This window comes from Ranitomeya variabilis, chromosome 1, assembly GCF_051348905.1.
Source record: "Ranitomeya variabilis isolate aRanVar5 chromosome 1, aRanVar5.hap1, whole genome shotgun sequence".
Lineage (NCBI taxonomy): Eukaryota > Metazoa > Chordata > Amphibia > Anura > Dendrobatidae > Ranitomeya > Ranitomeya variabilis.
The window spans coordinates 545,088,195-545,106,130 of NC_135232.1; positions in this window are offsets into that span (position 1 = coordinate 545,088,195).

Genomic DNA, 17,936 nt, shown 5'->3' on the forward strand with positions numbered 1-17,936 from the left:
AGCCTCTCTGTGCTTGTTCCTGCTCCTAGACAACTACTAGATAAGTTGGACTCTTGTCCATGTTTGTTTTTGCATTTTTGTTCCAGTTCACAGCTGTAGTTTCGTTACTGTGTCTGGAAAGCTCTTGTGAACAGGAATTGCCACTCTGGTGTTATGAGTTAATGCCAGAGTTTTAAAGTAATTTCTGGATGGTGTTTTGATAGGGTTTTCAGCTGACCATGAAAGTGTCCTTTCTGTCTTCTGCTATGTAGTAAGTGGACCTCAAATTTGCTAAACCTATTTTCATACTACGTTTGTTATTTCATCTTAACTCACCGCCAATACATGTGGGGGGCCTCTGTCTCCTTTCGGGGTATTTCTCTAGAGGTGAGCTAGGACTAATATTTTCCTCTGCTAGCTTTATTTAGTCCTCCGGCTGGTGCTGGGCATCTAGAATCAACGTAGGCATGCTACCCGGCCACTGCTAGTTGTGCGTTAGGTTTAGTTCATGGTCAGCTTAGTTCCCATTTTCCAAGAGCTAGTTCCTATACATGCTGATGCTATGTTCTCTTGCCATTGAGAACATGACAGTGGGCTAGCTGGTGGCGGTTGCCCAGAGAGAAAAGTCGCTTGTGCAGCTATTTGTGTGCTTATGTCCCGAAAAGCCCGTAATGCCAGCAAGTTTGTTTTCCTGGGCTGCCATGTGGGTGCTTAAGTCCTGCAAAGTCTGTCCAAACACTTGTTGATTGTGTTCAAAGCTTCCAAACTTCTTTTGCAGACCTTCCACATCTTTCTGCAGTGATCTAATTATGGAAAACACCTGCTCTAGTCTGCTTTCTGCAGTCATTGTTCCAGCAGTCTCCTTTTCCTTTTTTTGGGCTAGAGTTTCCTGTAATAATTATAGGGGATAACTCAGGAGACTCTTTGCGTGGAACAAGACAACTACAGGACACTGTTTTATAAGTGGTAAAGTCTATATTATCACATGGTGATTAAACAGGTGCAGAGAGAAACTCAAGTCCACAACACTTGGAGTAAATATTAAATGCAGCTTAGCAGTCTATAGGAAACTTCAGAGGAAAATGCAATCACGCAGAAAGTCTATGAAGCACAATTATTCTTGAGGATACTTGACACGAATAAGTCCTTGCTTAGTCCAAAACACAGATAGATTTGCTTATAAGGCAGTTCAAATAATATCTTAGCTCAACCAGGGAGGCCTGGGTAATAGTCTCAGGTTCTAGCAGAGCAGCAACAGCTTACATGTCCAGCAAATGCAGATGGAAGTAAACACGAGCAGCAGATGAAGGAGGATTACTGGAACTGGTGTATGCAGCAAGAACTCAAAGCAGAGTAGCAGGATAACCCCACAGGTTCACAGGAGCAGGTATATAGCCAGGGAGTAACCAGAGGTCAGGAGCTGGATGCAAGGCAGAATACTCTAGCACAGACTGAAGGCTGGGGTGGAGTTTTATAGCAGGAAGATACAGTGCACATGAGACCAAAGACGCCATCTTGGAAAAGGGCAGTAATGCACAAAAGGTAATAAAAAATGTTCAGAGTCCTGACACAGGGGTATGCAATGGCAAAACATAATTTACAAGAGTTATATTCTTTAGCTCGTCCGTAAAATAGCACGGTGCTCCAACTATTACAGAATCAACATACGTCACACAAGTAAATGGAAACAATAAACAAATAATGATGCTGCTCTACGTATAACCTCCCTGGCCTTTACTAAGCAGGCCACATGGCTCCCATGTACTGACTATTGAAGCCTACACTAGGCCCTAACATGTGCACAAAACAGGAACAAACTCACGGTGATGTTGGGGACTCAGATCCAGTCCCGGGGGCCCCCAACAGTCTAGTACGGTGGTGCGCACGACTTTCTGCCAGCTCCGTGAAACGTGGTCTTCTCCTTGCTTCTGGGTCCTGGAGGTGCTCCTGGAAACTGTAAATCGCTTTCTTGGTATCCTCGTGGCTTCTCAAACTCACACAGGACAGCCACTCTTGCTGCACCCGGAAAAGTCTGTCAAATTTCACAAGTCCACTCTGTTACAGGCTGTGGTGTTATGACCCCAATGGCAGAGGGTCTCAAAAATACATACCAAGTCTGCAAACACAAAAAACCAGCTCATAGGGCAGTGGTAACTGGGCTGACCATATATCTAATCCTAGCACCACAAATAGCAGCAGCCGGGGAACGTGCCTACGTTGGTTCTAGACGTCTCGCGCCAGCCGGAGAACTAACTAACCCTAGAAGGGAAAAGATAGACCTTTCTTGCCTCCAGAGAAAAGACCCCAAAAGTTGGATACAAGCCCCCAACAAATAATAACGGTGAGGTAAGGAGAAAAGACAAACGTAAGAATGAACTAGATATTTAGCAAAGAGAGGCCCACTGACTAATAGCAGAATATAGTAAGATGACTTATACGGTCAGCAAAAACCCTATCAAAATTTCCACGCTGGATATTCAAGAACCCCCGAACCGTCTAACGGCCGGGGGGAGAACACCAGCCCCCTAGAGCTTCCAGCAGAATCAGGAATCACATTTAGTACAAGCTGGACAAAAAATAATAGCAATGCAAATAACCAAAAAACAAGGAAGCAAGACTTAGCTTAATTTTGCAAGATCCAGGACCAGCAGACAGGAGCAAACAGAAAGGAACTGATTACAACGATGCCAGGCACAGGACTGAGAATACAGGAAGTTTATATAGCGACACCCCTGGACTAACAACCCAGGTGGGTGCCAAACTGAGGAAAGACAATCCCAGAGTCATATCACTAGTGACCACAAGAGGGAGCCAAAAAAGTCTAATTCACAACAGTACCCCCCCTTTAAGGAGGGGTCACCGAACCCTCACCAAGACCACCAGGGTGATCAGGATGAGCAGCGTGAAAGGCACGAACTAAATCGGCCGCATGCACATCAGAGGCAACCACCCAGGAATTATCCTCCTGACCATAGCCCTTCCACTTGACCAGATACTGAAGCCTCCGCCTGGAGAGACGAGAATCCAAGATCTTCTCCACCACGTACTCCAACTCGCCCTCAACCAACACCGGAGCAGGAGGCTCAACAGAAGGAACCACAGGTACAATGTACCGCCGCAACAAAGACCTATGGAACACGTTGTGAATGGCAAACGACACCGGAAGATCCAAGCGAAAGGACACAGGATTAAGGATTTCCAATATCTTGTAAGGACCGATGAAGCGAGGCTTAAATTTAGGAGAGGAGACCTTCATAGGAACAAATCGAGAAGAGAGCCATACCAAATCCCCATCACGAAGTCGGGGACCCACACCGCGGCGGCGGTTGGCAAAACGCTGAGCCTTCTCCTGTGACAACTTCAAGTTGTCCACCACATGATTCCAGATCTGCTGCAACCTATCCACCACGGAATCTACCCCAGGACAGTCAGAAGGCTCCACATGTCCCGAGGAAAAACGAGGATGGAAACCAGAGTTGCAAAAAAAAAGGCGAAACCAAGGTAGCGGAACTAGCCCGATTATTAAGGGCAAACTCAGCCAACGGCAAGAAGGTCACCCAATCATCCTGATCTGCAGAAACAAAACACCTCAAATAAGCCTCCAGAGTCTGATTAGTTCGCTCCGTTTGTCCATTAGTTTGAGGATGAAAGGCAGACGAAAACGACAAATCAATGCCCATCTTAGCACAAAAGGATCGCCAGAACCTGGAAACAAACTGGGATCCTCTGTCAGACACGATATTCTCAGGAATGCCGTGTAAACGAACCACATTCTGAAAGAACAAGGGAACCAGATCGGAAGAGGAAGGCAGTTTAGGCAAAGATACCAAATGGACCATCTTGGAAAAGCGATCACATACCACCCAGATGACAGACATACCTTGAGACACCGGAAGATCTGAAATGAAATCCATGGAAATGTGTGTCCAAGGCCTCTTCGGGACAGGCAAGGGCAAGAGCAAGCCGCTGGCACGAGAACAGCAAGGCTTAGCACGAGCACAAGTCCCACAGGACTGCACAAATGACCGCACATCCCGTGACAAGGAAGGCCACCAAAAGGACCTAGCCACCAGATCTCTGGTGCCAAAAATTCCTGGATGCCCTGCCAACACCGAGGAATGAACCTCGGAAATGACTCTGCTGGTCCACTTATCAGGAACAAACAGTCTGTCAGGTGGACAAGAGTCAGGTCTACCAGCCTGAAATCTCTGCAACACACGTCGCAAATCCGGAGAAATGGCTGACAAGATTACTCCCTCTTTAAGAATACCAACTGGTTCTGCGACTCCAGGAGAGTCAGGCACAAAGCTCCTTGAAAGAGCATCAGCCTTCACATTCTTTGAACCTGGTAAATACGAGACCACAAAGTCAAAACGGGAGAAAAACAATAACCAACGGGCCTGTCTAGGATTCAGGCGTTTAGCAGACTCGAGATACATCAGATTCTTGTGATCAGTCAAGACCACCACACGATGCTTAGCACCCTCGAGCCAATGACGCCACTCCTCAAATGCCCACTTCATGGCCAGCAACTCCCTATTGCCAACATCATAATTCCGCTCAGCAGGCGAAAACTTCCTAGAGAAGAAAGCACATGGTCTCATTACAGAGCAACCAGGGCCTCTCTGCGACAAAACGGCCCCTGCCCCAATCTCAGAAGCATCCACTTCAACCTGAAAGGGAAGTGAGACATCAGGCTGGCACAAAACAGGCGCTGAAGTAAACCGGCGCTTCAACTCTTGAAAAGCTTCCACGGCTGCAGGAGCCCAGTTAGCAACATCAGAACCTTTCTTGGTCATATCCGTCAAAGGTTTAACAACGCTAGAAAAATTAGCGATAAAACGACGGTAGAAGTTAGCAAAACCCAAGAACTTCTGAAGACTCTTAACTGACGTGGGTTGAGTCCAATCATGAATAGCTCGGACCTTGACTGGGTCCATCTCCACCGCAGAAGGGGAAAAAATAAAACCCAAAAAGGGAACCTTCTGTACTCCAAAGAGACACTTTGAGCCCTTAACAAACAAAGCATTCTCACGCAAAACCTGAAACACCATCCTGACCTGCTCTACATGCGAGTCCCAATTATCAGAAAAAAACAGAATATCATCCAGATAAACAATCATAAATTTATCCAGATACTTCCGGAAAATATCATGCATAAAGGACTGAAACACTGAAGGAGCATTAGAGAGCCCGAAAGGCATCACCAAGTACTCAAAATGACCTTCGGGCGTATTAAATGCAGTTTTCCATTCATCTCCTTGCTTAATGCGCACAAGGTTGTACGCACCACGAAGATCTATCTTGGTGAACCACTTGGCACCTTTAATCCGGGCAAACAAGTCCGACAACAGAGGCAAAGGATACTGAAATTTAACAGTGATTTTATTCAGAAGCCGATAGTCAATACAAGGTCTCAAAGATCCGTCCTTCTTGGCCACAAAAAAGAATCCCGCACCAAGAGGGGAAGAGGATGGATGGATATGCCCCTTCTCCAGAGATTCCTTGATATACGAACGCATTGCGGTATGCTCAGGTACAGACAGATTAAATAATCTTCCCTTAGGAAATTTACTACCTGGAATCAAATCTATAGCGCAGTCACAGTCCCTATGAGGAGGAAGAGCACTGGAGCTGGACTCGCTGAATACATCCTGGTAATCAGACAAATACTCAGGAACTTCCGAAGGAGTAGAGGAAGCAATAGACACCGGCGGGGAGTCACCATGAATTCCCTGAGAGCCCCAACTTGACACAGACATTGCCTTCCAATCCAAGACTGGATTATGGGTCTGTAACCATGGCAGACCCAAAACGACCAAATCATGCATTTTATGCAGAACAAGAAAACAAATCACCTCCCGATGTTCAGGAGTCATGCACATGGTTACCTGTGTCCAAAACTGCGGTTTATTTTCCGCCAATGGCGTAGCATCAATACCTCTAAGAGGGATAGGATTTACCAATGGCTCAAGAACAAAACCACAACGCTTGGCAAACGACAGATCCATAAGACTCAGGGCAGCACCTGAATCCACAAACGCCATAACAGGGTAGGAGGACAATGAGCAAATTAAAGTCACAGACAAAATAAATTTAGGTTGCAAATTACCAATGGCGACAGGACTAACAACCCTAGTTAGGCGTTTAGAGCATGCTGATATAACAACATGTGTAGAATCACCACAGTAAAAACACAACCCATTCTGACGTCTATGATTTTTCCGTTCATTTCTAGTCTGAATTCTACCACATTGCATTAAATCAGGTGTTTGTTCAGACAACACCACCAGAGGATTCGCGGCTTTGCGCTCCCGCAAACGCCGGTCAATTTGAATAGCCAGCGCCATGGAATCATTCAGACCTGTAGGAATGGAGAAACCCACCATCACATTCTTAATGGCTTCAGAAAGGCCATTTCTGAAATTTGCGGCCAGAGCACACTCATTCCACTGAGTAAGCACGGACCATTTCCGAAATTTTTGGCAATACACTTCAGCTTCATCCTGCCCCTGAGAAATAGCCAATAAGGCTTTTTCTGCCTGAATTTCAAGATTGGGTTCCTCGTAAAGCAATCCGAGCGCCAGAAAAAACGCATCAACATTTGCCAATGCCGGATCTCCTGGCGCTAGCGAGAAGGCCCAATCCTGAGGGTCGCCCCGTAAGAAAGAGATAACAATTTTTACTTGCTGAGCTGAATCTCCAGATGAACGGGGTCTCAGAGATAGAAACAATTTACAATTATTCCTGAAATTCCTAAACTTAAATCGGTCTCCAGAGAACAGCTCAGGAATAGGTATTTTAGGTTCAGACATTGGACTACTGGTAACAAAATCTTGTATACCCTGCACACGAGCAGCAAGCTGATCCACACTTGTAATCAAAGTCTGGACATTCATGTCTGCAGCAAGCACAAGCCACTCAGAGGTAAAGGGGAGGAAAAAAGAGAGGAAAGAAAAAAAAACAAAAAAAAACTCAGACTTTCCTTTCTTGTAATCCCACTTCTGCAATGCATTAAACATTCAACCTTGGCCTGGCATACTGTTATGACCCCAATGGCAGAGGGTCTCAAAAATACATACCAAGTCTGCAAACACAAAAAAACAGCTCATAGGGCAGTGGTAACTGGGCTGACCATATATCTAATCCTAGCACCACAAATAGCAGCAGCCGGGGAACGTGCCTACGTTGGTTCTAGACGTCTCGCGCCAGCCGGAGAACTAACTAACCCTAGAAGGGAAAAGATAGACCTTTCTTGCCTCCAGAGAAAAGACCCCAAAAGTTGGATACAAGCCCCCAACAAATAATAACGGTGAGGTAAGGAGAAAAGACAAACGTAAGAATGAACTAGATATTTAGCAAAGAGAGGCCCACTGACTAATAGCAGAATATAGTAAGATGACTTATACGGTCAGCAAAAACCCTATCAAAATTTCCACGCTGGATATTCAAGAACCCCCGAACCGTCTAACGGCCGGGGGGAGAACACCAGCCCCCTAGAGCTTCCAGCAGAATCAGGAATCACATTTAGTACAAGCTGGACAAAAAATAATAGCAATGCAAATAACCAAAAAACAAGGAAGCAAGACTTAGCTTAATTTTGCAAGATCCAGGACCAGCAGACAGGAGCAAACAGAAAGGAACTGATTACAACGATGCCAGGCACAGGACTGAGAATACAGGAAGTTTATATAGCGACACCCCTGGACTAACGACCCAGGTGGGTGCCAAACTGAGGAAAGACAATCCCAGAGTCATATCACTAGTGACCACAAGAGGGAGCCAAAAAAGTCTAATTCACAACACTGTGGGTCCTCTCTTTCAGAAAAACAGCACAAAGTTCTCTCTGCAGCAGCTTCAGCTCACACACCTGTTCAGGCTCCACCCCCACCCTCTGCCCAGTCCAGTTCATTCACACAGTCTCTTGCAGGGGAGAAGCAGAACATTCCATCACACCAGACAAGGGGGTGCAGTCTCTTAAAGGGACAGCGTGTTCCTTACTGTCCATAACAGCACCACCTTCTTACAAATGCATTCACTAGGAAATGTAATTGTAACATTTAACAACCCTAACTGGCCATGTGTTGTGTGACACATAAGTAGACACATCTTGTTTCATTTATGAGGGAGGGACTCTTAAAGTCACAAAACCTATTTTTAGAGTGGCATTAGGTGGCATTAATATTCTTAAAGGGCCATAATTAAACAGCGGGTCTCCTATGCTGTTATTGCCTATGCAGTGAGTGGCTGGGCTGCCAAGAATTACGACGCACCCCAATACCCCTTTCACGAGAGGTAGAGGAGGGCTTCCTGAAAAAATGTTCCATTGAATGCAAGGCCTGCCCTGCTATGAAGTCATATGCACCCCAAGAATTCTTTGAACCCAGGTACTGGATGGCCACAGGAAAATACACTTCACATTAGACATTTTGTAATCCCATACTGTTTTCTTATGTATTGACTGCAAGGCCTGCCCTGCTACCAAGTCATATGCACTTAAAGAATCCTTTGAACCCAGGTACTGGATGACCACAGGAAAACCCACTTCACATTCTTCAGTTGGTCCTGACATACTGTTTTCTTATGCATTGAATGCAAGGGCCACCTTGACCCAAATTTGCACGCACCCCAATGCGCCCTTGAAAGAAACATGGAGGAGAGCCTGATAAAAAAAACTGCCCCATTTCAAAGGAGCGGGTCTCCTAGACTCGTAATGCCCATACACTAAGTGTACGGGCTGACAAATATTACCCCATGGGGATGGGGGTACATTTTTTAAAAATATTTTATGGGCGTCATAGACACCCTTGCCAAAAATTGACTGGCTGTGGCAGAAAGGAACATGTTAACCCTGGTGATCTAGTGGTGGAGAATGATGAGACGTTGAGGAAGGACTCATTAAAAACTAGGCGAATATAAAGGAGGGGGTCTCCTAGACTTGTAATGCCCATACACTAAGTGCATGGGCTGACAAACATTACCCCATGGGGGTACATTTAAAAAAAATATTTTATGGGCATAATAGAACCCTTGCCAAAAATTGGACTGGCTGTAGCAGCACGGAACACATTAACCCTGGTGATCTAGTGGCAAAGAATGATGAGACGTTGAGGAAGGCCTCATTAAAAACTAGGCCCAATTTAAAGGAGCGGGTCTGTTCTGTCCATGCCAGGAAAGGGGGAATGTGGGTTGTGTTATGCATTGAAGTTTAGTACAGCAGTGTTGGTTTTCTGTGTTATAACACCATCTAGTGGTGGTTAAATTTATAATCTGTGCCTTAGTCACAATTAGAGTGTTGCACTGTGGGATTGCATCAAGGTATCATGGGAGAGGGAAACTCCATTTTTTCTCTGTGTACTTCCCGGGACAGACGTGTTTATCTGCTGTGTTGGAACTACCTCACTTAGTTGCCAACCTGGTAAAGTTTATCCGGTAAGATTGTTATCCCTGTTCTTGCAATGTAGTGTTGTACAGAATGCGATTAACTGTATAGCAGCCAGTACATAAGAAATGTGATTATCAGAGACTTATTGTATGTAGTTATATACACAAGTTGTATCATACTGTATACTTTCTTTGTTAGTTGTAAAGTGTCAGCTGTGCTATTATTTGGCCCAATACTTTTTTGTGTCATTTGTATTCTTATAGTTTTACCACGCGTGTTTAAAATACCTGTTTACCAATAAACAAGTTAGACTACAGAGAACAGTCTGCTTATTTGGAAGACAGAAGTTGTTTATGTTGTATGTTGGATCACACACCGTATCAACGTGTATGAAGACAGAACAGGGTCTCCTAGATTTGTAATGCTCATACACAAAGTGCATAGGCTGACCAACATTTACCCATGGGGGGTACATTTAAAAAAAATATTTTATGGGCATGATAGACACCCTTGCCAAAAATTTAACGGGCAGCATAAAAACACACTTGCACAAAAAATGAGTGACTTTTGCATCACAGAATACATTCACCCTGGTGTTCGTATGGTTGTGGATGATGAGGATGAGGATAAGGAGGAGGATAACACCAAACAGACCAAATCAGGAAGCGTATATCCATGTGTGGTTGAGAAAAGGTGCATGAGAATACACCTCCACAAAAAAGACAATGTATTTGAGGTTATGTTTCGCTGTTTTCATTTGGTGGTGTACAGAAGTCTTGCCCAATCCAGCCCTTGTTCATTTTTATAAGAGTCAGCCTGTCAGCATTTTCAGTTGACAGGCGGATGTGCTTATCTGTTATAATTTCACCAGCGGCACTAAAAACCTGCTCTGACAGAACGTTAGCAACAGGGCAGGCCAGGACCTCCAAGGCGTAGAGAGACAGTTCATGCCACGTGTCCAGCTTGGATACCCAATAATTAAAAGGCACAGAGGAATCTGTCATGAATCCCAATGGCTTAGGGATAGCAAGGGACAAGCAAAGTAATACAAAATATCGGACGAGCTCTAGGGTGATGGAACCTGGGCTGACCGCTGCCCTACGCCTGACAAACGCAACTAGAGATAGCCAGGGAGCGTGCCTACATTGGTTCTAGACGCCACGCACCAGCCTAAGAGCTAACTAGTACTGCAGAGAAAATAAGACCTCACTTGCCTCCAGAGGAATGAACCCCAAAAGGTATAGTTGCCCCCCACATGTATTGGCGGTGAAATGAGAGGAAGGCACACACATAGAGATGATATATATAGGTTCAGCAAATTGAGGCCCGCTGTAAACTAGAAAGCAGAACGATACAAAAGGGGTCTGAGCGGTCAGCAAAAAACCCTAATCAAAAAACCATCCTGAGATTACAAGAACCCATGTGCCAACTCATGGCACATGGGGAGAACCTCAGTCCACTAGAGCTACCAGCTAGCATAGAGAAATAATAAGCAAGCTGGACAAAAAACCAAACAACTGAAAATCAGCACTTAGCTTATCCTGAAAGATCTGGGAGCAGGTAGGCAGGAACCAAACAGAGCACATCTGAATACATTGATAGCCGGCAAGGAAATGACAGAAAGGCCAGGTAAAATAGGAAACACCCAGCCTCTGATGGACAGGTGGAAACCAAAGGCCGCAACCCACCAAAGTCACCCAGTACCAGCAGTAACCACCAGAGGGAGCCCACAAACAGAATCCACAACAGTACCCCCCCTTGAGGAGGGGTCACCGAACCCTCACGAGAACCCCCAGGGCGATCAGGGTGAGCTCTATGGAAGGCGCGGACCAAATCAGTCGCATGAACATCGGAGGCGACCACTCAGGAATTATCCTCCTGACCATAACCCTTCCACTTAACCAAATACTGGAGTTTGCGTCTGGAAACACGAGAATCCAAGATCTTCTCAACAACATACTCCAATTCTCCCTCCACCAGCACCGGAGCAGGAGGCTCAACCGAAGGAACAACGGGCACCTCATACCTCCGCAACAACGACCGATGGAACACATTATGAATAGCAAACGATGCTGGGAGATCCAAACGAAAAGATACAGGGTTAAGAATCTCCGATATCCTATAAGGACCGATGAACCGAGGCTTGAACTTGGCAGAAAAGACCTTCATAGGGACAAAACGAGAAGACAACCACACCAAATCCCCAACAAGAAGTCGGGAACCCACGCGGCGACGGCGATTAGCAAACTGCTGAGTCTTCTCCTGAGATAACTTCAAATTGTCCACCACCTGATTCCAAATCTGATGTAGCCTGTCCACCACCACGTCCACTCCAGGACAATCCGAAGACTCCACCTGACCAGAGGAAAAACGAGGATGAAACCCCGAATTACAAAAAAAAGGAGAGACCAACGTGGCAGAACTAGCCCGATTATTAAGAGCAAATTCGGCCAGTGGCAAAAAAGCAACCCAGTCATCTTGATCAGCAGAAACAAAACACCTCAAATAAGTTTCCAAGGTCTGATTAGTTCGCTCCGTCTGGCCATTCGTCTGAGGATGGAATGCAGACGAGAAAGACAAATCAATGCCCATCTTGGCACAAAACGTCCGCCAAAATCTAGACACAAACTGGGATCCCCTGTCAGAAACGATATTCTCCGGAATCCCATGCAAACGAACCACGTTCTGAAAAAATAAAGGGACCAACTCAGAGGAGGAAGGCAACTTAGGCAAGGGCACCAAATGAACCATCTTAGAAAAGCGGTCACACACAACCCAGATAACGGACATTTTCTGTGAAACCGGGAGATCAGAAATAAAATCCATGGAAATGTGCGTCCAAGGCCTCTTCGGGATGGGCAAGGATAACAACAACCCACTGGCCCGAGAACAGCAAGGCTTAGCTCGAGCACACACTTCACAAGACTGCACAAAGGTACGCACATCCCTAGACAAGGAAGGCCACCAAAAAGACCTGGCCACCAAGTCTCTAGTACCAAATATTCCAGGATGACCAGCCAACACAGAAGAATGGACCTCGGAGATGACTCTACTGGTCCAATCATCCGGAACAAACAGTCTTTCTGGTGGACAACGATCCGGTTTATCCACCTGAAACTCCTGCAATGTACGTCGCAAGTCTGGGAATACGGCGGACAATATTACCCCATCCTTAAGGATACCAGTAGGCCCAGAGTCTCCAGGAGAGTCAGGCACAAAACTCCTGGAAAGAGCATCTGCCTTCACATTCTTTGAACCTGGCAGGTATGAAACCACGAAATTGAAACGAGAAAAAAACAACGACCAACGAGCCTGTCTAGGATTCAAACGCCTGGCAGACTCAAGGTAAATGAGATTCTTGTGATCAGTCAAGACCACCACACGATGTCTAGCACCCTCAAGCCAATGACGCCACTCCTCAAATGCCCACTTCATGGCCAAAAGCTCCCGATTACCCACATCATAATTGCGCTCGGCGGGCGAGAATTTTCTAGAGAAGAATGCACATGGCTTCATCACCGAGCCATTAGAACTTCTCTGTGACAAAACCGCCCCCGCTCCAATCTCGGAAGCATCAACCTCAACCTGAAAAGGAAGTGAAACATCTGGTTGACACAACACAGGAGCAGAAGAAAACCGGCGCTTAAGTTCCTGAAAGGCCTCCACGGCCGCAGGAGACCAATCAGCAACATCAGCACCCTTTTTAGTCAAATCAGTCAAAGGTTTAACAATACTGGAAAAATTAGCAATGAACCGACGATAAAAATTAGCAAACCCCAAGAACTTCTGAAGGCTCTTAACAGATGTAGGTTGTGTCCAGTCACAAATCGCCTGAACCTTGACGGGATCCATCTCAATAGTAGAAGGAGAAAAAATGTACCCCAAAAAAGAAATCTTCTGGACTCCGAAGAGACACTTTGAGCCCTTCACAAACAGAGAATTGGCCCGCAGAACCTGAAACACCTTCCTGACCTGTAGAACATGAGCCTCCCAGTCATCAGAAAACACCAAAATATCATCCAAATACACAATCATAAACTTATCCAGATATTCACGGAAAATATTGTGCATAAAGGACTGAAAGACTGACGGAGCATTGGAGAGTCCAAAAGGCATTACCAAATACTCAAAATGGCCCTCAGGCGTATTAAATGCGGTTTTCCACTCATCACCCTGTTTTATCCGCACCAGATTATACGCACCGCGAAGATCTATCTTAGTGAACCACCTAGCCCCCTTAATGCGAGCAAACAAATCAGTCAATAATGGCAATGGATACTGATATTTGACTGTAATCTTATTCAGAAGGCGATAATCTATACAAGGCCTCAGGGAACCATCTTTTTATGCCACGAAAAAAAAACCTGCTCCCAGAGGGGACGAAGATGGACGAATATGTCCCTTTTCCAAGGACTCCTTAATATAATTCCGCATAGCAGTATGCTCTGGCAGTGACAGATTAAATAAACGACCCTTAGGGAACTTACTGCCAGGAATCAATTCTATAGCACAGTCACAATCTCTATGGGGAGGGAGCGAATTGAGCTTAGGCTCCTCAAAAACATCCCTATAGTCAGACAAAAACGCAGGGATCTCAGAAGGAGTAGATGAAGCGATTGAAATCGGAGGTGCATCATCATGAACCCCCTGACATCCCCAGCTTAACACAGACATTGTTTTCCAGTCCAGGACAGGATTATGAGTTTGTAACCATGGCAGACCAAGCACTAGTACATCATGTAAATTATACAGTACAAGGAAGCGAATCACCTCCTGATGAACGGGAGTCATGCGCATGGTCACTTGTGTCCAATACTGCGGTTTATTCATAGCCAATGGTGTAGAGTCAATTCCCTTCAGAGGAATAGGAACTTCCAGAGGTTCCAGACTAAAACCGCAGCGTTTAGCAAATGACCTATCCATAAGACTCAGGGCAGCGCCCGAATCCACATAGGCATCGACGGAAATGGAAGACAGTGAAAAAATCAGAGTCACAGACAAAATGAACTTAGGCTGCAGAGTACCAATGGCAAAAGATTTATCAAGCTTTTTTGTGCGTTTAGAGCATGCTGATATAACATGAGCTGAATCACCACAATAAAAACATAATCCATTTTTCCGCCTATAATTTTGCCGTTCACTTCTGGACTGAATTCTATCACATTGCATAGTCTCAGGTGCCTGTTCAGAAGACACCGCCAACTGGTGCACGGGTTTGCGCTCCCGTAAACGCCGATCAATCTGAATGGCCATAGCCATAGACTCATTCAGACCTGTAGGCGTAGGGAACCCCACCATAATATCCTTAATGGCCTCAGAAAGACCATTTCTGAAGTTTGCAGCCAGGGCGCACTCATTCCACTGAGTAAGCACCGACCATTTCTGAAATTTTTGACAATATATTTCCGCTTCATCATGCCCCTGAGAGAGGGCCAACAAAGCCTTTTCAGCCTGAATCTCTAGGTTAGGTTCCTCATAGAGCAATCCCAATGCCAGAAAAAACGCATCCACACTGAGCAATGCAGGATCCCCTGGTGCCAATGCAAATGCCCAATTCTGAGGGTCGCCCCGCAGGAAAGATATTACAATCCTGACCTGTTGAGCAGGGTCTCCAGAGGAGCGAGATTTTAAAGAAAGAAACAATTTACAATTGTTCCTGAAATTCAGGAAGGTAGATCTATCTCCAGAAAAGAGCTCTGGAATAGGAATTCTAGGTTCAGACATGGGAGTGTGAACAACAAAATCCTGTATGTTTTGAACTTTTGCTGCAAGATTACTCAGGCTGGAAGCCAAACTCTGGACATCCATGTTAAACAGCTAATATCAGAGCCATTCAAGGGTTAAGAGGAGGTAAGAAGCAGCTAGACAGCAATTAAGGGCTAGGCAGCAAAACTCTGAAGGAAAAAAAAAAAAAAAAAAAAATTTCCCTTCAACACTTCTTTTTCTCCTGCTTCAGCCCAAACAATTAACACTTTGTGGGCCGGCTATACTGTCATGAATCCCAATGGCTTAGGGATAGCAAGGGACAAGCAAAGTAATACAAAATATCGGACGAGCTCTAGGGTGATGGAACCTGGGCTGACCGCTGCCCTACGCCTGACAAACGCAACTAGAGATAGCCAGGGAGCGTGCCTACGTTGGTTCTAGACGCCACGCACCAGCCTAAGAGCTAACTAGTACTGCAGAGAAAATAAGACCTCACTTGCCTCCAGAGGAATGAACCCCAAAAGGTATAGTTGCCCCCCACATGTATTGGCGGTGAAATGAGAGGAAGGCACACACATAGAGATGATATATATAGGTTCAGCAAATTGAGGCCCGCTGTAAACTAGAAAGCAGAACGATACAAAAGGGGTCTGAGCGGTCAGCAAAAAACCCTAATCAAAAAACCATCCTGAGATTACAAGAACCCATGTGCCAACTCATGGCACATGGGGAGAACCTCAGTCCACTAGAGCTACCAGCTAGCATAGAGAAATAATAAGCAAGCTGGACAAAAAACCAAACAACTGAAAATCAGCACTTAGCTTATCCTGAAAGATCTGGGAGCAGGTAGGCAGGAACCAAACAGAGCACATCTGAATACATTGATAGCCGGCAAGGAAATGACAGAAAGGCCAGGTAAAATAGGAAACACCCAGCCTCTGATGGACAGGTGGAAACCAAAGGCCGCAACCCACCAAAGTCACCCAGTACCAGCAGTAACCACCAGAGGGAGCCCACAAACAGAATCCACAACAGGAATCACCGAGGATGTTTGTACGATCAGCAAGGTACTCCCTCAGCATCTTCTCAAATATTGCACTTCTTGTGACAGCACCCCTTGCCTCTGTGCTGGCACGATGGAAGGGTTTGAGAAAACCGTCCCAGAACTTTGCCTTTGTTCCCCTGCCTGAGTTGGATTGTACATCGGTCTCTCTCGCTTGAACTCCTTGGTTGTGCAACAAATTCTGACGTCTGATGCCAGCGTTCTCAGATGGGAATTTTTTTAGTAATTCCGCTACAAGGAGCCTCTGGTACTGCAACATTTTAGTACACCTCTCTGCCTCTGGAAGAAGAGATTGAAAGTTCTCCTTGTAGCATGAGTCTAGAAGTGTCATCCACCAGTAATGAGTGTAACTGAAAATTTTAATAATGCGAGGGTCAGGGGAAACGCAGCACAACATAAAGTCAGCCATGCGTGCCAGACTGCTAACAGGCAAGACTTCCATGTCCTCACCAACAGGACGACTGAGCATGCTGTCCTACTCCTCATCCTCCTCCCTGTCCTCAGGCCATCCACGCTGAACAGACGGTATGACAGCTGTGCTTGTAGTACCGTCTATAGAGCATGAAAGTAGCTCCTGTTCTTCCTCCTCTTCCTCATTGTCTTCCAATCCTCATTGTGACGACATGAGGCTGGGCTGAGTGTAATCACCCTGTATGATTCCTTGCTCCATGTCCTCGTTCTCCGCCTGCAATGCATCATGTTTAATTGTGAGCAGAGAGGTTTTCAGAATGCAGAGAAGCAGGATGATGACACTAATTAGGCATCATCGCCGCTCACCATCTTGATGCAGTCCTCAAAGTTTTTGAGGATGGTACATATGTCTGACATCCATGTCCACTCCTGAGGTCTTATGTGTGGAGTCTGAACTGAATAATGATGGCCTTGTTGATGCTGGTAGTCAACAACTGCCCTATTCTGCTCACAAATCCTTTCCAACATATGCAGTGTAGAGTTCCAATGCGTGGGAATATCGCACATCAGTCGGTGAGCCGGAAGCTGTAAATGGTGCTGAAGCACGGCAAGGGAGGCTGAAGCTGTAGCTGATTTTCTAAAATGGGCAGACAGGCGGCGTACTTTCACTAGCAGATCCTGCAGCTCTGGGTAGCTTTTGAGAAAATGTTGAACAACAAGGTTAAGCAATGGGCCAGGCAAGGTACGTCTGTGAGCTCACCTTGCCTCAGAGTACCTTGAGATGGCTGCCGCCATCATGTTGTGGAAAGCTTCCGTCCCAAAGAGCCTAAAAGGCAACATTTCGAGCGCAAGCAGATGAGAAATGTTAGAATTTAGTACTGTGGCCTGTGGGGTGTTGGCTGGGTATTTCCGCTTGCGTTCCAATGACTGTGGTATAGACAACTGAAGGCTGCACTGGGACAAGGACATGGACAGGCTTGATGATGGTGCTGGTTGACTGTGGGCAACAACAGGTGCAGGGCACGAGGCATCTTCACATGCACTGTGAACTGGGGATTGGCTTCTATGCAAAAGAGTGGAAGAAGCAGTGGTGTCACCTTCAGACAGTGTTCCTGGAGCATGGGGTTTGGCCCACAAAGTCAGGTTCTTTGCTGCCATGTGCTTGATCATGCTGGTAGTGGTCAGGCTGGTAGTTTTGCTACCCTTGCCGATGCAGGCATGGCAGGTGCTGCAAATGGCCTGTGTGGGGTTATCGGCAGAGTTTTTAAAAAATAACCAGACTCGGGAAGGTCTAACAGTTGGAATGGCAACTTCCGTCATGTTGATGTTATGGAGAATGAATGCACGCCTTCTGTCTGTGGCCACCACACTTTTTCCTGCCTGTTGGGGTGA